Source organism: Schistocerca cancellata, chromosome 8 (assembly GCF_023864275.1).
Source record: "Schistocerca cancellata isolate TAMUIC-IGC-003103 chromosome 8, iqSchCanc2.1, whole genome shotgun sequence".
Lineage (NCBI taxonomy): Eukaryota > Metazoa > Arthropoda > Insecta > Orthoptera > Acrididae > Schistocerca > Schistocerca cancellata.
The window spans coordinates 548,491,651-548,515,381 of NC_064633.1; the positions used below are offsets into that span (position 1 = coordinate 548,491,651).

Sequence of the window (23,731 nt, forward strand, 5' to 3'; positions counted from 1 at the left end):
GAGAATAGCTTTTGAAATGTGGTGCTACAAAAGAATGCTTAAGATTAGATGGGTAGATCACATAATTAATGAGGATGTATCGAATAGGATTGGGGAGAAGAGAAGTTTGTGGCATAACTTGACTAGAAGAAGGGATCGGTTGGTAGGACATGTTCTGAGGCATCAAGGGATCACCAATTTAGTATTGGAGGGCAGCGTGGAGGGTAAAAATCGTAGAGGGAGACCAAGAGATGAATACACTAAGCAGATTCAAAAGGATGTAGGTTGCAGTAGGTACTGGGAGATGAAGAAGCTTGCACAGGATAGAGTAGCATGGAGAGCTGCATCAAACCAGTCTCAGGACTGCAGACACAACAACAACAACAACAACAACAACAGTCCAAAATCACATTTTGCAGCTTCAATATCTTCAGCCATACTAACAGTTTTGCAATTTCCTTCACACAGATCATCTCCAAGAGAAATACAGAACATTTAAATTAAGTTGCTCGTTTCTTAACTGTCAACTAAGAAGAAGCAGGTTTCTAAAGTGCTGTCACAATTTTCTCATTGCCCTGATGTTGTATCTATTGTAAGATATGGAATAACCTTTTGGGATCGATGAACTGTTGCCTCTATCCATACCAATCCAGACATAATTATAGAAAACCATTTTTAGCTTGTGAATGACACATGAAACAAAGATAATTTCATGTTGCCATCTCATATACTATAACTCTAGTCCCAGTCTCCTCAGCACATGGCTACGAAAATTTATAATAAATTAAAAATGAAAAACTTTCACAGTATGGAACTAGGTTCACTGAAGATAAAACTATGTGCCATCCTAGTGCAAAAATGTTAATATTCACTCATGAGATTTTTAAATGATGATGAAGATTTCTTTGTGCAGTAATGAAACACATTTGTAATCTCTCTCTCTCTCTCTCTCTCTCTCTCTCTCTCTCTCTCTCTCTCTGCTACACTACTGATTTTAGTTTTTCTGAGGCACTGTATGTCTGTCTGTTACATAATTTATATTGATGAGTCTCCTGTACTTTAAATCAATGATATATGTTTGAACATCATGAGACAATAAAATTCTGATTCTTTTCTGAAGTTCAAATATCATTATTTGGATCAATGATCATGTTATGTGCAAATGCAGGCTGAAGAGGAATATGTCCTTACTTTGTACCAAATTTCTATGTCCCAATACAGCATACGGCAACTGTAAAATACTTAGCAGCCATGCCGGAAAAAAATTCTTGTTTCTCAGCAAATGTAATGATTTGAAATGAGACAGACTGATATGCTGGCTGTCATACTAAGGATGAATAAAACAGAAGATTCAGTTCATTTGATTGAAGTCAGATGCAAAAAAAAAAAAAAAAAAAAAAAAAAAAAAAAAACATCTGTGTGGCAAAAAGATTAGAAACAGGTAACTAAGACTTTAACAGATGTGGATAGGCCACATGCTGCAGATCTCTCTCCAGTTCATTACTGGACAACAATAATAATAACAAATTGTGTGAAGTTGTACCATCTCCGTGATATGAAGCACAGGGAACATAGGTGCCCCTGAATAGTTCTTTTAACTGTGTAGCCACAGACTGTCACTCTCTAGTGGTACTGTGGTTAGCCCAGTGGATTCATATTCAGGAGAATGATGATTCAAATCCCTGTCTGACCATCCAGATTTACGTTTTTGTGATTTCCCTAAATCACTCCAGGCAAATATCTTGGTTCCTTTGAGAAGAGCACAGCTGATTTCCTTTCCCCTTTCATAATCTGAGCTTGTGTACCATCTGTAATGAGCACACTGTCAACAGAAAGTTAAACTCTAATCTTCCTGCCTTCCTTCAAGTGAATGTAATCACCTTCTTCATCTCTTGTGATTACAGATTTTTAGGTGACTGTTGAGTCTGATTCTTAAACCATGAACTTGTCCACAATGGTGGTGCTGTTGGTCACCTCTAGCAGTAATTTAAGATTATTGTTTGCCTGTTCTTATAACAGTTCTTTCCTACCTGTCCACTTTTCTTCTTTGTGTTTTCAACATCGTTCTCCATAATACTCTAGACATCTGTGGACAGTAGATACCATGCAGAAAAAAGCAGCAGTATTCTCCCAGATTTTGCATTTCCTCAGGTTTTGCATCAGAGCAAATATAGAGAATTTTTGCTGCCTCATCTGTCTTCTTTGACCAGTCCCTAAAAAATCAAAAATGCGTTATTTGCTTTGGGAGGTACAATTAGAAACAATGAACTACATGGTCTGCCAACAAATTTTATATTTAATAATCATGCCATCAATTTTCCAAAACAAATTTGTGCATATATCTTGCCATTTCAGTCAAAAGTTCCTTCACAGATCAAGATCACTCGCAAGAGATTTTGGATGTCTTCTGCTAGTAGTCTATCTTTAGCAGTCACCTATGAGATTAGGATGAGTAAGAATTATGATGGCCTTAAACACATTTAGTTTGTTTTGAATACCAATGACACTGTTGAAGATTCTTTATTGGCAGTTATGGCACATTTCACATAATAATTAATTTCATTTCAATAGTTGTGTTTGAGGAGATATGATTATTAATCTAAGGGAAGTGCTTGACATCCTATGGCAAGATCTGGTTGTTGACTGTAATGACACGAAGTACGAGTGCAGAGATGAGTAAAGTTGAGAGTGGAATTAAATCACAGTCATTCTAGTATAAAAACTCTGAGCTTTCCAAAATAATATTTTCATCTGTAAATTGGAGCTCAGTAATAGTTTTGCAGATGCCCCGTTATTACTTTATAGTCTGCTAAAGTTAAATAATTTCCCACCAATCCTCTATTTCACCACCAAAATAGAAGTTCCACCTCTAAGAACTGTCCCAAGAAATACTTGAAAATACATAAAATAAGTTTAGGATGGAAAACAAATAATAACTGATTATAACAGTTGCTGTGGAAATGGACATACAAACAGACACAATTGCATGTCTATTTGTTTCACATAAAAAAGGGTGAATAGGTGCAAGGACAGCACCATTGGATTTGTGAAGCATGAAATGTCTTCTGGACTGACTAATACAGCAACATGCTGGTGTGCACTGTTGGCAGGTAATATGTGTGTTAAAAAGCAAATGAGACACTAGGACTGTCTTGCTAATAGAATAGGATCCAGGCAGGATCATGATTTTGGCAGTGTACAGGTCGCCAACAGAAAGATTTTAAGCTTCATCAAGCAAATGTTTGTGATGATTTCGATATTTTTCTCCTCTTAGGTACTGCTGATCAAACACTTCCAATAAGCAAAGGAAACTGTTAATGATGCTCCATGTTCAAGTTGCCGATTAACAAACCAGCAGTGCAGATAATATCAAAGGAATGCAGCAAATGCTGGCATGAAACTGATGACTGCCTCTAAGATTTGTTTTGGGGGAAATAGTTATTAGCAAGGATAGGGTTCATGCAATGATTTGCAAAGATCATGGTAAGTATAAATTCTTCCTGATTTGTGCCACTTAATTGCCTGACAAGAATAAGACAATACAAACGAAAACTGCCAGAAATTTCATTGACACTAGCTGCAGATCCATGTAGTTCGTGCCACCTAAGCATCTGGGAGTAAACAGATGACCAAATGTAGTGAAATGATCATATAACTTGTCTTTGTGTAAAACAAAAGATAGGCCTCGTTTTATTGCTATAACACCGAAGATTCAAACCTTTTCTGTGATGTTCTAAAATTCACATGTGGGAAACAGTGAGTGTACGTGTTAATAAAGTATCAAAGATGATGAGACTTACCAAACAAAAGCGCTGGCAGGTTGATAGACACACAAACAAACACAAACATACACACAAAATTCAAGCTTTTGCAACAAACGGTTGCTTCATCAGGAAAGAGGGAAGGAGAGGGAAAGACGAAAGGATGTGGGTTTTAAGGGAGAGGGTAAGGAGTCATTCCAATCCCGGGAGTGGAAAGACTTATCTTGGGGGGGGGGGGGGGGGGGGGGGGGGGGAAGGACAGGTATACACTCACACACACACACACACACACACACACATATCCATCCGCACATACACAGAGACAAGCAGACATTTGTAAAGGCAAAGAGTTTGGGCAGAGATGTCAGTCAAAGCGGAAGTAAAGAGGCAAAGATGTTGTTGAAAGACAGGTGAGGTATGAGTGGCGGAAACTTGAAATTAGCGAAGGTTGAGGCCTGGCGGATAACGAGAAGAGAGAATATACTGAAGGGCAAGTTCCCATCTCCGGAGTTCTGACAGGTTGGTGTTAGTGGGAAGTATCCAGATAACCCGGATGGTGTAACACTGTGCCAAGATGTACTGGCCATGCACCAAGGCATGTTTAGTCACAGGGTGATCCTCATTACCAACAAACACTGTCTGCCTGTGTCCATTCATGCGAATGGACAGTTTGTTGCTGGTCATTCCCACATAGAAAGCTTCACAGTGTAGGCAGGTCAGTTGATAAATCACGTGGGTGCTTTCACATGTGGCTCTGCCTTTGATCGTGTACACTTTCCGGGTTACAGGACTGGAGTAGGTGGTGGTGGGAGGGTGCATGGGACAGGTTTTACACTGGGGGCGGTTACAAGGGTAGGAGCCAGAGGGTAGGGAAGGTGGTTTGGGGATTTCATAGGGATGAACTAAGAGGTTACGAAGGTTAGGTGGATGGCGGAAAGACACTTTTGGTGGAGTGGGGAGGATTTCATGAAGGATGGATCTCATTTCAGGGCAGGATTTGAGGAAGTCGTATCCCTGCTGGAGAGCCACATTCAGAGTCTTATCCAGTCCCGGAAAGTATCCTGTCACAAGTGGAGCACTTTTGGGGTTCTTCTGTGGGAGGTTCTGGGTTTGAAGGAATGAGGAAGTGGCTCTGGTTATTTGCTTCTGTACCAGGTCGGGAGGGTAGTTGCGGGATGCGAAAGCTGTTCTCAGGTTGTTGGTGTAATGGTTCAGGGATTCCGGACTGGAGCAGATTCGTTTGCCATGAAGACCTAGGCTGTAGGGAAGGGACCGTTTGATGTGGAATGGGTGGCAGCTGTCATAATGGAGGTACTGTTGCTTGTTGGTGGGTTTGATGTGGACAGACATGTGAAGCTGGCCATTGGACAGGTGGAGGTCAACATCAAGGAAAGTGGCATGAGATTTAGAGTAGGACCAGGTGAATCTGATGGAACCAAAGGAGTTGAGGTTGGAGAGGAAATTCTGGAGTTCTTCTTCACTGTGAGTCCAGATCATGAGGATGTCATCAATAAATCTGTACCAAACTTTGGGTTTGCAGGCCTGGGTAACCAAGAAGGCTTCCTCTAAGCGACCCATGAATAGGTTAGCGTACGAGGGGGCCATCCTGGTACCCATGGCTGTTCCCTTTAATTGTTGGTAGGTCTGGCCTTCAAAAGTGAAGAAGTTGTGGGTCAGGATGAAGCTGGCTAAGGTAATGAGGAAAGAGGTTTTAGGTAGGGTGGCAGGTGATCAGTGTGAAAGGAAGTGCTCCATCGCAGCGAGGCCCTGGACGTGCGGAATATTTGTGTATAAGGAAGTGGCATCAATGGTTACAAGGATGGTTTCCGGGGGTAACAGACTGGGTAAGGATTCCAGCCGTTCGAGAAAGTGGTTGGTGTCTTTGATGAAGGATGGGAGACTGCATGTAATGGGTTGAAGGTGTTGATCTACGTAGGCAGAGATACGTTCTGTGGGGGCTTGGTAACCAGCTACAATGGGGTGGCCGGGATGATTGGGTTTGTGAATTTTAGGAAGAAGGTAGAAGGTAGGGGTGTGGGGTGTCGGTGGGGTCAGGAGGTTGATGGAGTCAGGTAAAGGTTTTGTAGGGGGCCTAAGGTTCTGAGGATTCCTTGAAGCTCCGCCTGGACATCAGGAATGGGATTACCTTGGCAAACTTTGTGTGTGGTGTTGTCTGAAAGCTGACACAGATATATTTTTCCCACATGGAATGTTTCCCTCTGTTATATTGATAAAGTATCATATTGATAGGGAAGGCCAAAGTGCATATAATATTTTTAAGTTGGACCAATATTGTTCCACAGGGATCAGTTTCAGAGTCACTGGTTTTTATATTACATGTAATTGGTATTGGCTGCAGCAGTTAGTAACAAGGTAATCATGCATGTGGAGGACAACTTTCCCATGGCAAGCACTGATTCAAGAGAAGAGCTAGAAAAAATTTTTCAAAACTTAAATAAGTCAAATACAATATTTCAGTGAAAGTAATTAATTTAGTAATACCAAAAAGATCAACATATATGAAATTCATAGCAGCAGAACACAGCCATGACAAATTCTATAATTTTAAACTTGAAAATTAAATAATATTTTAGATAGACTGAAACAAATTCAAAGTGATGTTGTTGACTGGCACAGAAAAATAAAACCTACTCAAAAGTGAGAACAGATATACAGAGTGGTCCATTGATTGTGACCAGGCCAAATATCTCATGAAATAAGCATCAAACGAAAAAACTACAAAGAACGAAACTTGTCTAGCTTGAAGGAGGAAACTAGATGGCGCTATGATTGGCCAGCTGCCATAGGTCAAACGGATATCAACTGCGTTTTTTAAAATAGGAATCCCCATTTTTTATTACATATTCGTGTAGTATGTAAAGAAATATGAATGTTTTAGTTGTACCACTTTTTTCACTTTGTGATAGATGGCGGTGTAATAATCACAAACATATGGCTCACAATTTTAGATGAACAGTTGGTAACAGGTAGGTTTCTTAAATTAACATACAGAACATAGGTATGTTTGAAAATTTTATTTCAGTTGTGATACATGTACATTTGTGAACTTATCATTTCTGAGAACGCATGCTGTTACAGCATGATTACCTGTAAATGCCACATTAATGCAATAAACGCTCAAAATGATGTCCGTCAACCTCACTGCATTTGGCAATACGTGTAACGACATTCCTCTCAACAGCGAGTAGTTCGCCTTCCGTAATGTTCGCACATGCATTGACAATGCGCTGACGCATGTTGTCAGGCGTTGTCGGTGGATCACGATAGCAAATATCCTTCAACTTTCCCCACAGAAAGAAATCCAGGGACGTCATATCCAGTGAATGTGCGGGCCATGGTATGGTGCTTAGACAACCAATCCACCTGTCATGAAATATGCTATTCAATACTGCTTCAACCGCATGCGAGCTATGTGCTGGACATCCATCATGTTGGAAGTACATTGCCATTCTGTAATGCAATGAAACATCATGTAGTAACATTGGTAGAAATTTATACAAGAAGTCAGCATACAATGCACCATTTAGACTGCCATCAATAAAATGGGGGCCAATTATCCTTCCTCCCATAATGCCGCACCATACACTAACCCACCAAGGTCGCTGATGTTCCACTTGTCGCAGTCATCGTGGATTTTCCGTTGCCCAATAGTGCATATTATACCGGTTTACATTACTGCTGTTGGTGAATGATGCTTCGTCGCTAAATAGAACATGTGCAAAAAATCTGTCATCGTCCCGTAATTTCTCTTGTGCCCAATGGCAGAACTGTACACAACGTTGAAAGTCGTCGCCATGCTGTTCCCGCTGCATAGAAATATGGAACAGGTGCAATCGATGTTGATGTAGCATTCTCAACATCGACATTTTTGAGATTCCCAATTCTCATGTAATTTGTCGGCTACTGATGTGCAGATTAGCCGCGACAGCAGCTATAACACCTACTTGGGCATCATCATTTGTTGCAGGTCGTGGTTAACATTTCACATGTGGCTGAACACTTCATTAAATAACATAACTATCATTTCATTAAATAACATAACTATCCAGCGAACGGTCCGTACACTTGGATAATGTCGTCCAGGATACCGAGCAGCATACATAGCACATGCCCGTTGGGCATTTTGATCACAATAGCCATACATCAACATGATATCGACCTTTTCTGCAATTGATAAACAGTCCATTTTAACACGGGTAATATATCACGAGGCAAATACCATCTGCACTGGCAGAATGTTACATGATACCACATACTTATACGTTTGTGACTATTACAGCGCCATCTACCACAAAGCGAAAAAAGTGGTCCAACTAAAACATTCATATTTCTTTACATACTACATGAATATGTAATTAAAAAATGGGGTTTCCTATTTTAAAAAATGCAGTTGATATCCGTTTGACCTATGGCAGCACCATCTAGAGGGCCAACCACAGAGCCATCTAGTTTCCCCCTTCGAGCTAGAAGAGTTTCGTTCTTTGTAGTTTTTTCGTTTGATGCTAATTTCATGAGATATTTGGCCCGGTAACTATCAATGGTGCACCCTGTATACCTAAAGGTGGTTAATTTACAAATTGTTAATGCAGAGGCACTACAATAATGTACTATGGTTGAATATATCCACACCCATCATACTTTATCACATTATGAGGAAATGCAGCAGATAAAGATACACAAATATCATACCAACTAATGAAGAAAGTGATTAAGTGCATAGCATATAAAGACATGTGCTTCACTGAAAAGAGAAAGCAACATATTAGAATAATAATCATCAGATTCATGGAAAGATAGTTTCACTTAACTGGCAAGATCTTCGTTAATACTGTTGCTACACAACAATTTCCAAGTAGCAAAAAACCTTAGAAAAGACTTCACTATTTAGAAATAAGTTAACATGCTATTTTGGTACGTTATAACCCCTTAGTACCAAAGAAAGGCTTGAAATAAATTACTAGACTCCTCCAAAAATTAAAAAAAATGTTCAGCTCATACATTAACACATTGAATGCCACTGACCTGATGCTGTGTGCCTGGTCGCCTGGTGGTTAAATATCTAACAGTACGTGTGCAGCAGTCAAAGTGTTAATTATGCATACATATTTATGTTTCTTTTGGAGAATATTGCTCCTGAGTTTTCTGTTTTCTCTGTTTCAAGTAAATGTGGAAACTAGCAAAATATAGGAAGAATTGTGATATGAAATAAGATGATTATGAACATATGGTTTGAGAGGTAAAAGTTGTATTTTGGTAGTGTGGATATCTGAATAAAAATATTGTGCCTTAGTTTTATACAATATTTTCTTTTTATTTCTATGGATTATGGCTTCCCATTAAGTCTGTATGTGGGAATGTTTTTAATTCTGGGTATTAGTTCTGTGTGAATATAGTATTTCTGTAATTGTTAAATACTTTATCTGGTTTGGTTTCAGTATAGTGGCTTACTTGTAAAGCAATTTTCATATTTTGTTTCAATCCGTAAAGCATTATGTGTATAATACTGCCACGTGCTGCGGTGCATGCTTTGTGGCTTCGTGGTTAATATCGCTGGGTAGCACGCCGCGGGTCGACAACTCAGCCCTGACCACCAGCAATTATTTGTTATGTAGTGTTTACAACAATGTTATGAATAGCATACACTGCTACTCCCTATGTAGAGGAGGTGTTGAGTTGCAGACAGGCACAATCAAAAGACTACTAAACATTTAAGCTTTTGGCCAACAAGCACAAGTACACACGCACAATACTCTCTCTCTCTCTCTCTCTCTCTCCCTCTCTCTCTCTCTCTCTCTCTCTCTCTCACACACACACACACACACACACACACACACACACACGAAGCCAATGTCTGGTTTCTTTATGTTGGAGTCAGTAATAAACATGCTTTCAGTGATAAGTGATGTACTTTATTTATGAACCTACTGTTGTATTTGGACTTTATTGTGGTTTCAATGTGCTGTTTGGTTGTTTTGAAAGAAGTCACTATAACAGAAGAGCCCCACAAGAATGCACAGAAAAGTAAGGTTACCTTATTCCACCAAAATATTAGAGGATTGAGTAGTGAGGTAGAAGAGCTTCTTGCCCGCTTGCAAAATTTAGAGGAAAAGATAGCCATCCTGTGCCCGCCTGAGTAACACATAACCACAGAGTTAGACAAGTTACATGTAAAGGATTACAGTCTAGCAGTGTACTCATGCAGAAGTAATATGGAAAAAGGAGGAGTTGTTGCATATGAAGAATGCAAGTTCAAAAGCATTGACACAAGTAGATTTTGTAGTGAACAGCACATAGAAATGTGTGCTTGTGAATTAATGCTGAAAACCAGTTCACTTTTAATTGTAACAGTATATAGATCCCCAATGGGAAATTTTGAATTATTTATAAGGAACTGGGATTACTTACTGTACAGTCTATCAGCTATCAGCAAGCAATTAATAGTCTGTAGTGAATTCAATGTAGATTTTCTAAAGGATTCTTATAGGAAAAATGATCTGGAAACCTTATTTGGATCCTACAATTTGCTCTCAGTAGTTAACTTTTCAACATGAGTGGATATAGACAGTAGGTCCCTAATTGATAATGTTTTCTTTGATGAGGCACAAAGCAAGAAAATAACTGTTTACCCAGTAATAAATGCTCTCTCTGATCATAATGCACAGTTAGTCAGGGTAAATGGCATAGTGCCTTACAGTGTGGATACACCTCAGTGGAAGTTAGTTAAAGTCATTAATGACTACAGGATAAATGTTTTTAAGAGTAGTTTACAAGAAATAACCTGGGATGAAATTTATAAAGAACCAAATGCCAATATAAAATTTAATCTATTCCATGATAAATTCGTATCAGTATTTGAAAATAGCTTTCTGCATAAGCTAATCAGAAGGGACATTAAACAGCCATGTAAAAAACCATGGATCACTAAGGGGATTAAAGTACCTTGTAAAATGAAAAGGGGAATGTATCTTTTGACAAGAACAAGTAGAGACCCTGCAGTAGTTGTGCACTACAAAAACTACTCAAAATTAATTAGAAAGGTTATTAAAAAGTCAAGAAACAGTCACATAATATCAGAAATAAGTACATCTGACAAGACAAGACAACCAACCACAGAAGGGGATAACATTACTATTGAATTGAATGGAACAGTTGTTGTTGTTGTATTTATTGGTCCTGTTGTTTACAAAGCAGCTTATGCATAAGACAGTGGACAAGTCAAGTTATAAATACAGAGCTGAAAGTCATTTCTAGGCATATGTATTTAAGGTTACGATAATACACTTATACACACGTATTTATATAACACACATCATAAATTTAAATATTCTTCAATGGAGTAAAAGCAGTGATGCTGTAAATATGGTTTTAGAGATTGACCTCAGTAATAGCTTTTATGTTTTCAGGAAGTTTGTTATAAAGCTTAACTCCCATGTGAAAAGTACCTTTTTGGCACAGAGCTGTGCTGATTGGAGTTATATTGAAGTAGCCTCTTTATGTGTTTCTATGTTGGCAATGCTTTTGTCTGAATTAATATCATTGACAGCACTGTGCGCCCTCTGTAAAAGACTCTGTGGCTGGTCGGACTCGCTGTTGGAAGTTAATAGCCAGCAGTGATGGCAGTTGGGAGTGAATAGCCAGCAGTGATGGTGGTTGGAAGTTAATAGTTAGCAGTGATGGAGGTTAGAGGTCTGAAGTGTTAGCGCGAGCAGATGGTCTGGATGTGTCCGTCATGGAGATTTAATATTGTTGAGGATTATATAATTTTCGGAACTGGATGTCATATCATTAAGGTACAATCTGCCAAATGCATTGTTTGCTCTGCAACAAAATCTTTCCTTTGCTAACCACATGCATATTAGTAGTTGGAGCCTACAGTAGTTAGAATATTTTATTTAGCTGGCTGTATTGGTACTTGCTGTATCACTGTAGTTCGTGTCATGAAGATTTTCCAAGAGGTAAGTGACGTTTCACCTTCCCAGTTATTTCAGTCCACATAAAAATATATTAAGTAATTTCAACATGTAAGTTTCTGCATTATCTGCTAAAGTGTTCAAGTATATCATAGTTTTTTTCAGTCTGCATTTCTTGCCTATTACGTTTATTTTAAAGAATAAAAGGGTTTCCATAATGTATACACATGGTAATGGAGGAATACCAGATTTCTTAAACATAGGTTTTCAAGGGTCTCTAGGCTTGCACCCAAACAAGATTCTAATGGCCCTTTTATTTATTTATTTATATATTTATTGTTCCATGGGACCAAATTAAGGAGAAGTCTCCATGGTCATGGAACGAGTCAATTCATGAAATTATAACACGATAGTAGAAACAGATAAAATGAAATACAAGAAACGTATTCAGGTGACAATTCGTAAGTTTAAATGAAAAAAATCAACAATGTAACACTGGAATTTGCTTAATTTTTAAGCTCTTCCAGGAGCTCCTCGACAGAATAGAAGGAGTGAGCCACGAGGAAACTCTTCAGTTTAAACTTCAAAGCGTTTGGGCTACTGCTAAGATTTTTGAGTCCTTGTGGTAGCTTATTGAAAATGGATGCAGCAGAATAGTGCACTCCTTTCTGCACAATAGTCGAGGAAATGCATTCCACATGCAGATTTGATTTCTGCCTAGTATTAACTGAGTGAAAGCTGCTAACTCTTGGGAATAAGCTAATATTGCTAACAGCAAACAACATTAAAAAAAATATATACTGTGAGGGCAATGTCAGAATTCCCAGACTATTGAATAGGGGTCGACAAGAGGTTCTCGAACTTACACCACACATAGCTCGAACTGCCCGTTTTTGAGCCAAAAATACCCTTTTTGAATCAGAAGAATTGCCCCAAAAAATAATACCATATGACATAAGTGTATGAAAATATGCGAAGTAGACTACTTTTCGTGTAGAAATGTCACTTATTTCAGATACTGTTCTAATGGTAAATAAAGCAGCATTTAGTTTCTGAACAAGATCTTGAACATGGGCTTTCCACAACAGCTTTTTATCTATCTGAATGCCTAGGAACTTGAACTGTTCCATCTCGCTTATAATATGCCCATTCTGTCTGATCAAAATATCAGTTCTTGTTGAATTGTGAGTTAGAAACTGTAAAAACTGAGTCTTACTGTGATTTAGCATCAAATTATTTTCCACAAGCCACGAACTTATTTCATGAACTACATTATTTGACAATGTTTCAATATTACACGCAAGATCCTTCACTACCAAGCTGGTGTCATCAGCAAACAGAAATATTTTTGAATCACCTGTAATACTATAAGGCATATCATTTATATAAATAAGAAACAGCAGTGGCCCCAGCACCGACCATTGGGGAACACCCCACTTAACAGTGCCCCATTGGGACTGAACATCACTACCACTCTCAATATTGCAGAGAATTACCTTCTGCTTTCTGTTCTTAAAGTAAGAGGCGAACCAATTGTAGGCTACTCCCCTTATGCCATAATGGTCCAACTTCTGCAGTAATATTTTGTGGTCAACACAGTCATTAAATCAAAGAAAACGCCTAGCGTTCACAACCTTTTATTTAATCCGTCCAAAAACTCACAGAGTAAAGAGAATATAGCATTTTCAGTTGTTAAACCATTTCTAAAACCAAACTGTACATTTGACAGCAAATTATGTGAATTTAAATGCTCCAGTAACCTTGTATATACAACTTTCGCGATAACTTTAGTAAACACCGATGGCATAGAAATAGGTCTATAATTGTCAACGTTATCCCTGTCTCCCTTTTTATAAAGTGGCTTCACTACCGAGTACTTTAATCGGTCAGGAAACCGACCACTCCTAAAGGAAAAGTTACAGATATGACTAAGTACTGGGCTAAAATACATAAAACAACACTTCAGTATTCTGCTAGATACCCCGTCATATCCATGAGAGTTCTTTGACTTTAGTGATTTAATTATTAACTCAATCTCCCTCTTGTCAGTATCATGGAAGAGCATTTCAGGTAACAGTCTCGGAACACTTTTTTCTACGAGCGCTATATGTTTCCCTGTTGGGACTAGGTTTCTATTTAGTTCACCTGCTATATTCAGAAAGTGATTGTTAAATACTGTACATATATGCGACTTATCAGTGACATGGACATTCCCACTATGCACTGATTCTATATCCTCAACCTGTCTCTGCAGACCAGCCACTTCCTTTATGACTGGCCATATGGTTTCAATTTTATCCTGAGACTTAGCTATTCTATCTGCATACCACATACTTTTTGCCTTCCTAATAACTTTTTTAAGCACCTTACAATACTGTTTGTAATGGGCTGCTGCATTTAGATTTTGACTGTTTCTAACGTTTTGATATAATTGCCACTTTGTTCTACAGGATATTCTTATCCCTCTAGTCAGCCACCCAGGCTGCCTGTTTGTGCTAGTACCCTGTTTGGAACGTTCTAACAGAAAGCAACTTCCAAAGAGCATGAGAAAAGTCTTGAGGAAAGCATTATATTTATTGTCTAATGTATCAGCACCATAAACATCTTGCCACTCTTGTTCCTTGATAAGGTTTACAAAGGTCTCTACAGCAACTGGATCAGCTTTCCTAAAAAGTTGATAACTCTATTTAACATGTGTTGCAGCACAATAATCTTTTAGAGTTAAAACTTGTGCGTCATGATCTGAAAGGCCATTCTCTTTTTTTGCTAACAGAATGCCCTTCTAGTAATGAGGAATGAACAAAAATGTTGTCTATGGTTGTTCTACTGTTCCCTTGCACTCTCGTTGGAAAGAATACAGTTTGCATAAGATAATATGAATTAAGGAGGTCTACCAGCATCCTTTTCCTTGCACAATCACTTATACAATTAATATTGAAGTCACCACATATAACTAACTTTTTGTATTTCCTATGAAGTGAACCAAGAACCTCCTCTAGCTTTAGCAAAAATGTTGTGAAATCGGAGTCGGGGGATCTATAAGTAACAACAGTTAGAAGTTTAACTCCACTAAATTTAACCACACCTGCACAACATTCAAACACCTTTTCAGTGCAGTACTTTGAAACATCAATTGACTCAAATGGGATACCGTTTTTCACATACATGGCTACTCCCCACACCGCAAAGAGCTCCTAGAAAAGCTGCCAGCCAACCTGTATCCTGGTAAAGGAAGCCTCTGAATTATCTCCTTATTTAAGAAGTGTTCAGATATACCAATAATTTCAGAGTCAACATCTATAAACAGTTCACTAACTTTATCTCTAATACCTTGTATATTTTGATGAAATATACTAATTTCCTCATTACTCGGATACCTAAGCTTTGTCAAAAGTGGTTTCTTTGTTAGAGAGACTTCCCTTAAGCAGGAATACCTATCAGCTGACTTCAATCTAAAAAAGGTGCAGCTCTAATGTAGTTTAAAAGTGCTATTAGAAGTTTTAGAATTATAAAAGGCAAGTCACAGGTAGCAAATGTATTTAATAATCAATTATTAAATGTAGTAGAAAGCACAGGGACCAACAATTCAAGAGAAAGATCACAGCCATACGTTGAAGAAGTAACTCTCATAAAATTACATCCTATGAATGTACCACCAACTTCTACTTCTGAAATTAAGAGCGTCATACATTCGCTCAAGAATAAAAGCTCTTCTGGTTTTGATAGTGTTTCCAATAGAGTACTAAAGGTTTGGTCCGATATAATAAGGCCGGTATTGTCCGAAATATACAGGGTGTTACAAAAAGGTACGGCCAAACTTTCAGGAAAGATTCCTCACACACAAAGAAAGAAAATATGTTACGTAGACATGTGTCCGGAAACACTTACTTTCCATGTTAGAGCTCATTTTATTACTTCTCTTCAAATCACATTAATCGTGGAATGGAAACACACAGCAAAAGAATGTACCAGTGTGACTTCAAACACTTTGTTACAGGAAATGTTCAAAATGTCCTCTGTTAGTGAGGATACATGCATCCACGCTCCGTCACATGGAATACCTGATGCGCTGATGCAGCCCTGGAGAATGGCGTATTGTATCACAGCCATCCACTATACGAGCATGAAGAGTCTCTACATTTGGTACCTGGGTTGCGTAGACAAGAGCTTTCAAATGCCCCCATAAATGAAAGTCAAGAGGGTTGAGGTCAGAAGAGTGTGGAGGCCATGGAATTGGTCCGCCTCTACCAATCCGTCGGTCACCGAATCTGTTGTTGAGAAGCGTACGAACACTTTGACTGAAATGTGCAGGAGCTCCATCGTGCATGAACCACCTGTTGTGTCGTACTTGTAAAGGCACATGTTCTAGCAGCACAGGTAGAGTATCCCGTATGAAATCATGATAATGTGCTCCATTGAGTGTAGGTGGAAGAACATGGGGCCCAATCAAGACATCACCAACAATGCCTGCCCAAACGTTCACAGAAAATCTGTGTTGATGACGTGATTGCACAACTGCGTGCGGATTCTCGTCAGCCCACACATGTTGATTGTGAAAATTTACAATTTGATCACGTTGGAATGAAGCCTCATCCATAAAGAGAACATTTGCACTGAAATGAGGATTGACACATTGTTGGATGAACCATTTGCAGACTTGTACCTGTGGAGGCCAATCAGCTGCTGATAGTGCCTGCACACGCTGTACATGGTACGGAAACAACTGGTTCTCCCATAGCACTCTCCACACAGTGACGAGGTCAACATTACCTTGTACAGCAGCAACTTCTCTGACGCTGACATTAGGGTTATCGTCAACTGCACGAAGAATTGCCTCGCCCATTGCAGGTGTCCTTGTCGTTCCAGGTCTTCCCTAGTCACGAGTCGTAGGCTGGAATGTTCCGTGCTCCCTAAGACGCCGATCAATTGCTTTGAACGTCTTCCTGTCGGGACACCTTTGTTCTGGAAATCTGTCTCGATACAAACATACCGTGCCACGGCTATTGCCCCGTGCTAATCCATACATCAAATGGGCATCTGCCAACTCCGCATTTGTAAACATTGCACTGACTGCAAAACCACGTTCGTGATGAACACTAACCTGTTGATGCTACGTACTGATGCACTTGATGCTAGTACTGTATAGCAATGAGTCGCATATCAACACAAGCACCGAAGTCAACATTACCTTTCTTCAATTGAGCCAACTGGTGGTGAATCGAGGAAGTACAGTACATACCGACGAAACTAAATGAGCTCTAACATGAAATTAAGCATTTCTGGACACATGTCCACATAACATCTTTTCTTTATTTGTGTGTGAGGAATGTTTCCTGAAAGTTTGGCCGTACCTTTTTATAACACCCTGTATAATGCATCACTAACTCAAGGCATTTTTCCAGAGAGACTGAAATATGCCTTTGTTAAACCCCTCTTGAATAAAGGTCATAAGAGGAAAATCAGTAACTACTGACCTATTCCACTGCTGACATCATTTTTAAGAAGGTGATGAGTTCTAGAATAGTATCTCACCTTGGCAACAATAATATCCTCAGCAAATCACGGTTTTGGTTTCAGAAGGGTTGTTCTACTGAGAATGCCATTTACATGTTCACATACCAGATATTACAAGCATTAAATAACAGAATAGCACCGGTAGGTATTTTCTGTGACCTATCCAAGGCATTTGATTGTATGAGTCACAGTATACTCCTGAATAAATTGAAGGCATATTTCACTAGGGGTAAGACAGATACTGCCTACAGGAAAATTAAAGAGACCTTTGCAGAAAAGAGAACCACTTGTATGAATATCAAGAGCTCAGATGGAAACACAGTTCTAAGCAAAGAAGGGAAAGCAGAAAGGCGGAAGGAGCATATAGAGAGTCTATACAAGGGCGATGTACTTGAGGACAATATTATGGAAATGGGAGAGGATGTAGATGAAGATGAAATGGGAGATATGATACTGTGTGAAAAGTTTGACAGAGCACTGAAAGACCTAAGTCGAAACAAGGCCCCAGGAGTAGACAACATTCCATTAGAACTACTGACAGCCTTGGGAGAGCCAGCCCTGACAAAACTCTACCACCTGGTGAGCAAGATGTATGAGACAGGTGAAATACCTTCAGACTTCACGAAGAATATAATAATTCCAATACCAAAGAAAGTGTTGACAGATGTGAAAATTACCGAACTATCAGTTTAATAAGCCACGGCTGCAAAATACTATTTACAATTTGTACAGAAACCAGATGGCAGTTATAAGAGTCGAGGGGCATGAAAGGAAAGCAGTGGTAGGGAGGGGAGTCAGACAGGGTTGTAGCCTATCCCCGATGTTATTCAATCTCTATATTGAGCAAGCAGTAAAGGAAACAAAAGAAAAATTCAGATTAGATATTAAAATCCATGGAGAGGAAATAAAAACTTTGAGGTTCGCCGATGACATTGTAATTCTGTCAGAGACGGCAAAAGACCTGGAAGAGCAGCTGAACGGAATTGATAGTGTCTTGAAAGGAGGATATAAAATGAACATCACTAAAAGCAAAACGAGGATAATGGAATGTAGTCAAATGAAGTCAGGAGATGCAGATGGAATTAGATTAGGAAATGAGACACTTAAAGTAGTAAAGGAGTTTTGCTATTTGGGGAGCAAAATAACTAATGATGGTCGAAGTACAGAGGATATAAAATGTAGACTGGCAATGGCAAGGAAAGCGTTTCTGAAGAAAAAGAAATTTGTTAATATCAAGTATAGATTTAAGTGTCAGGAAGTTGTTTCTGAAAGTATTTGTATGGAAGTGGAACATGGATGATAAATAGTTTGGACAAGAAGAGAATTGAAGCTTTTGAAATGTGGTGCTACAGAAGAATACTGAAGATTAGCTGGGTATATCACATAGCTAATGAGGAGGTATTGAATAGAAATGGGGAGAAGAGAAATTTGTGGCACAACTTGACTAGAAGAAGGGTTTGGTTGGCAGGACATGTTCTGGGACATCAAGGGATCACCAATTTAGTATAGGAGGGCAGTGTGGAGGGTAAAAATCGCAGAGGGAGACCAAGAGATGAATACACTATGCAGATTCAGAAGGATGTAGGTTGCAGTAGGTACTGGGAGATGAAGAAGCTTGCACAGGATAGAGTAGCATGGAGAGCTGCATCAAACCGGTCTCTGGAGTGAAGACAACAACAATAATAAATTGAAGTTTTACAGGATTTATGGAATTGCCAACAAAGCATCATGTCATATGTAACCAAGAGAATGCAGAAAGTTGTACTTAGTAGTAATTCGACCAACAGAATCCAGGGACATAATTCTGACTGGGGAGAAATCATGTATGGGGTTCCCCAAGGCTCAATCTTAGGTCCACTACTGATTCTCATATATGTAAATGATGTACCATCTAATGCAAAACAAGCAGAATTAGTTCTTTTTGCAGATGATACCAGTATTGTAATCACTCCCAGTGTACATACAGAAATGGAAGAAACAGTGAACACAGTTCGCAAAAGTTTCATTGACTGGTTTTCTGTGAATGGTCTCACCCTGAATTTCACAAAGACACATCATATTAAGTTCTGGACCTCTAGGGGCACTGCACCAGTGATAAGTGTGCGGAACCTCTGCTGTAAAGCACCTTATCTTTGGACTCTAGCATCTTTGTACTACCTTTGTTCTATGCTCTCAGTGCACAACTTTTTTACTGCCATGTTATTCTCGCTTACTTCAGTGCTAAATAAATAAATATACAACATCTACAGTGTGTTACTACCATCCTATGATATGTGATAACCACAGTGGTGATCCCGACATCATTGTTGTATGTTCAAGAGTTATTTCGTGCTTCTATTCATCATTAACTGACTCCGTGTGCCAACCCACATTATCTTTGGAGCAATGGATCTACCAGGGTCTTTCAGTGCTAGTACTACACATGCTGTGCTTGTGACCATGAGTAGTCAAGCGTAACTAATGTGATTTTAGTTAAAAGTTAACAATTGTCGAGTGGTTCTAGGTGCTCCAGTTCGGAACCACGCTGCTGTTACGGTCGCAGGTTCGAATCCTGCTTTGGGCATGGATGTGGGTGATGTCCTTAGGTTTAAGTAGTTCTAAGTCTAGGGACTGATGACCTCAGATGTTGAGTCACATAGTGCTCAGAGCCATTTGAACCATTTGAACAATTGTCTACTCCCAGCCACACCAGCAGCCACTTAACATTAACAGGCTCAACATGGCCAACATCAAGTACAACTACGCAGCAACAGCTGCTACATGGACAGTGCACATTGCCACCAGTGCACAGGATTGCACATTCTTATATACCTAAAGTCGCAACCTCCCCCGCCATGCTGCACGCCATTTTGGCGACACCAGTCACCTCAACCACGTCGGTTAGCATGACTGCCACTCCATTGTTACACCATGACCACCCTCTGCCCACTTTCATAACTGCACCGCCCATTCTGCCCTCACCAGTTACTGGATCAGCAACCCCATGGCTGCACCACGACCGCCTTCCGCCCACTGTTGCAATGTCACCGGCCATTACACCTGCGCTGTGTTCGTCGTCGGGCCTGCAATTGGGTCACATCGTGCCATCTGTTGCACCTGCTCACTCCACATCATGTGCTACTTGTAATCGCTCCCCCCACGCAAACCTCAGGCGACGCACCGTCCACCGCTACTGCACTCCCGGCGTTGGGGATTTCCTGCCCCGCATGCACAGATCTTCACCTGCCAGTGCTGCATCAACACGTATTACCCGCCAGGTTTCCTAAGCTGCCTGTGTTGCAAAAGGACAACCCTAAGACTTGGTTCACATTGGTGGATCACCTACTGGATATCCACAGTATTTTGGACAATGACACACGTTTCGTCTGCCTGGTGAGTCACCTCCATGCTCATCCAGACCTCATCAGTGATCTGTTCCTCACTCTGCCCACTTCACCCAAGTATTTGATGGTGAAAACATTGCTCATCGAGCACCTTCCTTGCCCACTGGCAGATGCTATCCACCACATTATTCATGATGAGCACCTCGACAACCACATACTTTTGCAGCTTTTACGGCATCTTCATGCATTAATTAATGATCAAGCATTATCTGATGCCACACTTTGGACGTTGTGGATGGGTAAATTGCCTTTGGACCTACAACTTCACCTGCTATCTCATGTCCCCGACCCTCTTGAGGTTTGCCTACGCATGGCTGACTGAGCCTACGCTATCATTCGTCACCAACACCACCTGTCTCAGACGACACCTCCATCGCCATCAGTTGGCACGCCTGCACCTTCGGTTCCGCACTCTGCCAGCAGAGGCCAGTGCGCTCATCTCAGCGGCCTGTCACGAGCTGCCTCCTAGTGCCCTACAGGAGGTACTGCCTGCAATTTCCTGACAGCAGGCAACCCCGCCCGAGCAGCAGCCCAAGTGGCCACAAGCAAACGACGCAGCCAGCTGCAGCCTCCACCCACTCCTCACCGCCTCACCTCCAATCTTACCCGCTATGCTGGTACCACGCTACTTACAGGGCCGCCACATGCAACTGTCACGCACCTTGCACCTACCCAAACGATTCCGGCAGGCACGTTTAGGCACCACGTCCCACCACGATCCTTCATGGCGCCTACTGTCTGACAGCGCACCACTCACTCCAGCAGCACAATGTCTCTACGTCACTGATGTATCATCAGGTACTCGCTTTCTTGCTGACATTGGCACAGACATCAGTGTTATCCTGGTCAAGCACATGGGCAATATCTTTTTGCCTGCTAACCTCACTTTGATCACTGCTAATCATTCTCCTATCGCAGTCCTTGGCTCCATCAAGATGTTGGTTCGCCTATCACCAGTTGCCACCTTCCCTTGGACTTTCCACATCGCCAATGTGGATGAACCTATGATTGGGTTGGGCTTTCTACACCATTACGAACTTTCACCAGAACTGCAGGCCACCATGTTCCACCATGCGTCTGGTTCTACTGTTCCGTGCTTGAAAGAGTTCAGCATGACTTTGCTCTCTGCCTCCTTGGCTACGCTTTCCTCATGTGCATCTCTGCTCAAGCGTATTACTGCATGGCTCTCTGATTTGTTGGATGTGTGCTCACAAATCGACGAGCTCCACACACAGTATGAGGCGTTACACACCCGCATTGTCGGTGTCCCTGCTGAATTGTCACATACACAGAATATGATTTGCAGCCGCAACAAGAAGAACCAACACTCACATCTACTGCATCTTAGCACTACATTGCTCCTGTGTCAAACTTTCCTCTGCCTGCTGCCATTTCCATGTCACTGCAGGCGATTCTACAGGACGATCATGTTCTCACTTCACAAGATTCTTCGCATCGCGTGGATGCTGCACCATGCCCTCCCTCATTGTCTGCAGCCTACACCCCGCCCACACCGTTCTGGCCTGGCAAGGTCAGTGAACAATCATTGCACCTGCCCCACTCTCGGCCCCCGCCGCCCCTCCCCCCCCTGCCTGCCTCCCTTTGCGAGTATCGGCCATCAGCAATGGCACTTGTCATAGACTCCGCACCACGGATGGCCCACCTGTACGTTATAAAGCTAGGCGTCAGAACACTTCAGGCATGCTCCGACCATCTGACAGCAACTGGTCTTTACCTATCCACCTTGTCCCTAAGAAGGACAGCTCCTTAAGCATGTCCAGGGACTACAGGTCCCTTAATGCTTGGACAATTATCGATAACTATCCCATTCCTCATATCCAGAATTTCATGCAATTACTACTTGGCTCCAAGTTATTCTCTATCTTAGATTGTTCGAAGGAGTACCACTAAATCCCTATGCACCTGCCGGATATTCCGAAGATGGCCATCATCACACATTTAGGCCTATTTGAATACTGTTACGTGCCTTACAGCTTGAAAAATGCTGCGCAGACGTGGAAATGGTTCATTGATTCCATTTTGCTACCTCTGCCTTTTGCTTTTGGTTATTTGGATGACATTCTGAATTTTTCATTCTCTGCCAAGGAGCACCAGGTTCACATCGATGCTGTCCGTTCGGCCCTCACGACCGAACCATTATAAATCTCGACTCTGTTATGCACCAGTTACATTCCTAGTCCATACTGTCTCAGCCGACAGCCTCCAACCAATGGATTCTCTATGTGGAAACCATTCTCACCCTGGCTGTTCTTGAAGATTATGCTCAACTCCATCGTTTTCTGGGTATGGTAAACTTTTACCAATGCCGTATGCCTCAGGCTGCCTCCATCTGATTGGCCGTCACCGACACCCTCTCCAGCAAAAATACCACGAGGAAACGGAAGTTGGACTGGACCAAACCCATGTTTGATGCATTTGATAATCTCAAAACTGCCCTCGCCAAAGCTGTCACACTCGCCCACCCCGATCCTGAAGCCTATGTTTCTATTACAACTGACACTAGTGACTCAGCTGTGGGCACATACCACCAACTCCACCCAGCCACTCTGCCTCTTTTTGAAGAAGCTATCTAAGAGCCATTGTAAGTGGTTGGCTTTCGACCATGAACTTCTCGTGGTTTATGAGGCAATCAAACACTACTGGAGTGACCTCGAGGGGCGACCTTTCATGATCTACTTGGATCACAAGCCTCTCGTGGACGCAATTCACATCCTGGCTAAGGACCCTCCGACGCAATGTTTCTGCCATATGGACTATTTTTGTCAACATTCCTCAGACAGTTGCTACATCCACGGCACGGAGAAAGTTGTAGCTGACTATCTATCTCTTATCTCAGTACTTACTGCACCCTTGCACTTAGATGTCCCCACCCAACTCCAGACCAAAGACACTGATACACAGTGATTGGTTTCGGACAGCAAGTCATCGCTTGCTATCCAATCTGTAGTCCTGCATGGGTTGATGACCCCAGTCCTATGCGACGTTTCTATGGGCACTCCTCGCCCCTTGGTACCATCTGCTCTTCGGTGCGGGATCTTCAATGCTTTACACAACTTGGCTCATGCCGGAACGTGGGCCACGACGAGGCTCGTCACTGGACGCTTCGTCTGGCCCAGGGTGCGGCACGACTGCCACACTTGGA

General features: G+C 41.1%; 1 protein-coding gene across 1 annotated transcript in view; it reads right to left on the reverse strand.

Moving 5' to 3' along the window:
- LOC126095679 (uncharacterized) overlaps positions 1 to 23,731 on the reverse strand; it is a 151,679-nt gene that overhangs the window by 11,688 nt on the left and 116,260 nt on the right. Inside the window, exon 7 of the mRNA XM_049910436.1 lies at positions 2,010 to 2,192. The gene's annotated coding sequence lies outside the window, so the exon portion shown is untranslated. The remainder of the gene's footprint in view (positions 1 to 2,009; positions 2,193 to 23,731) is intronic.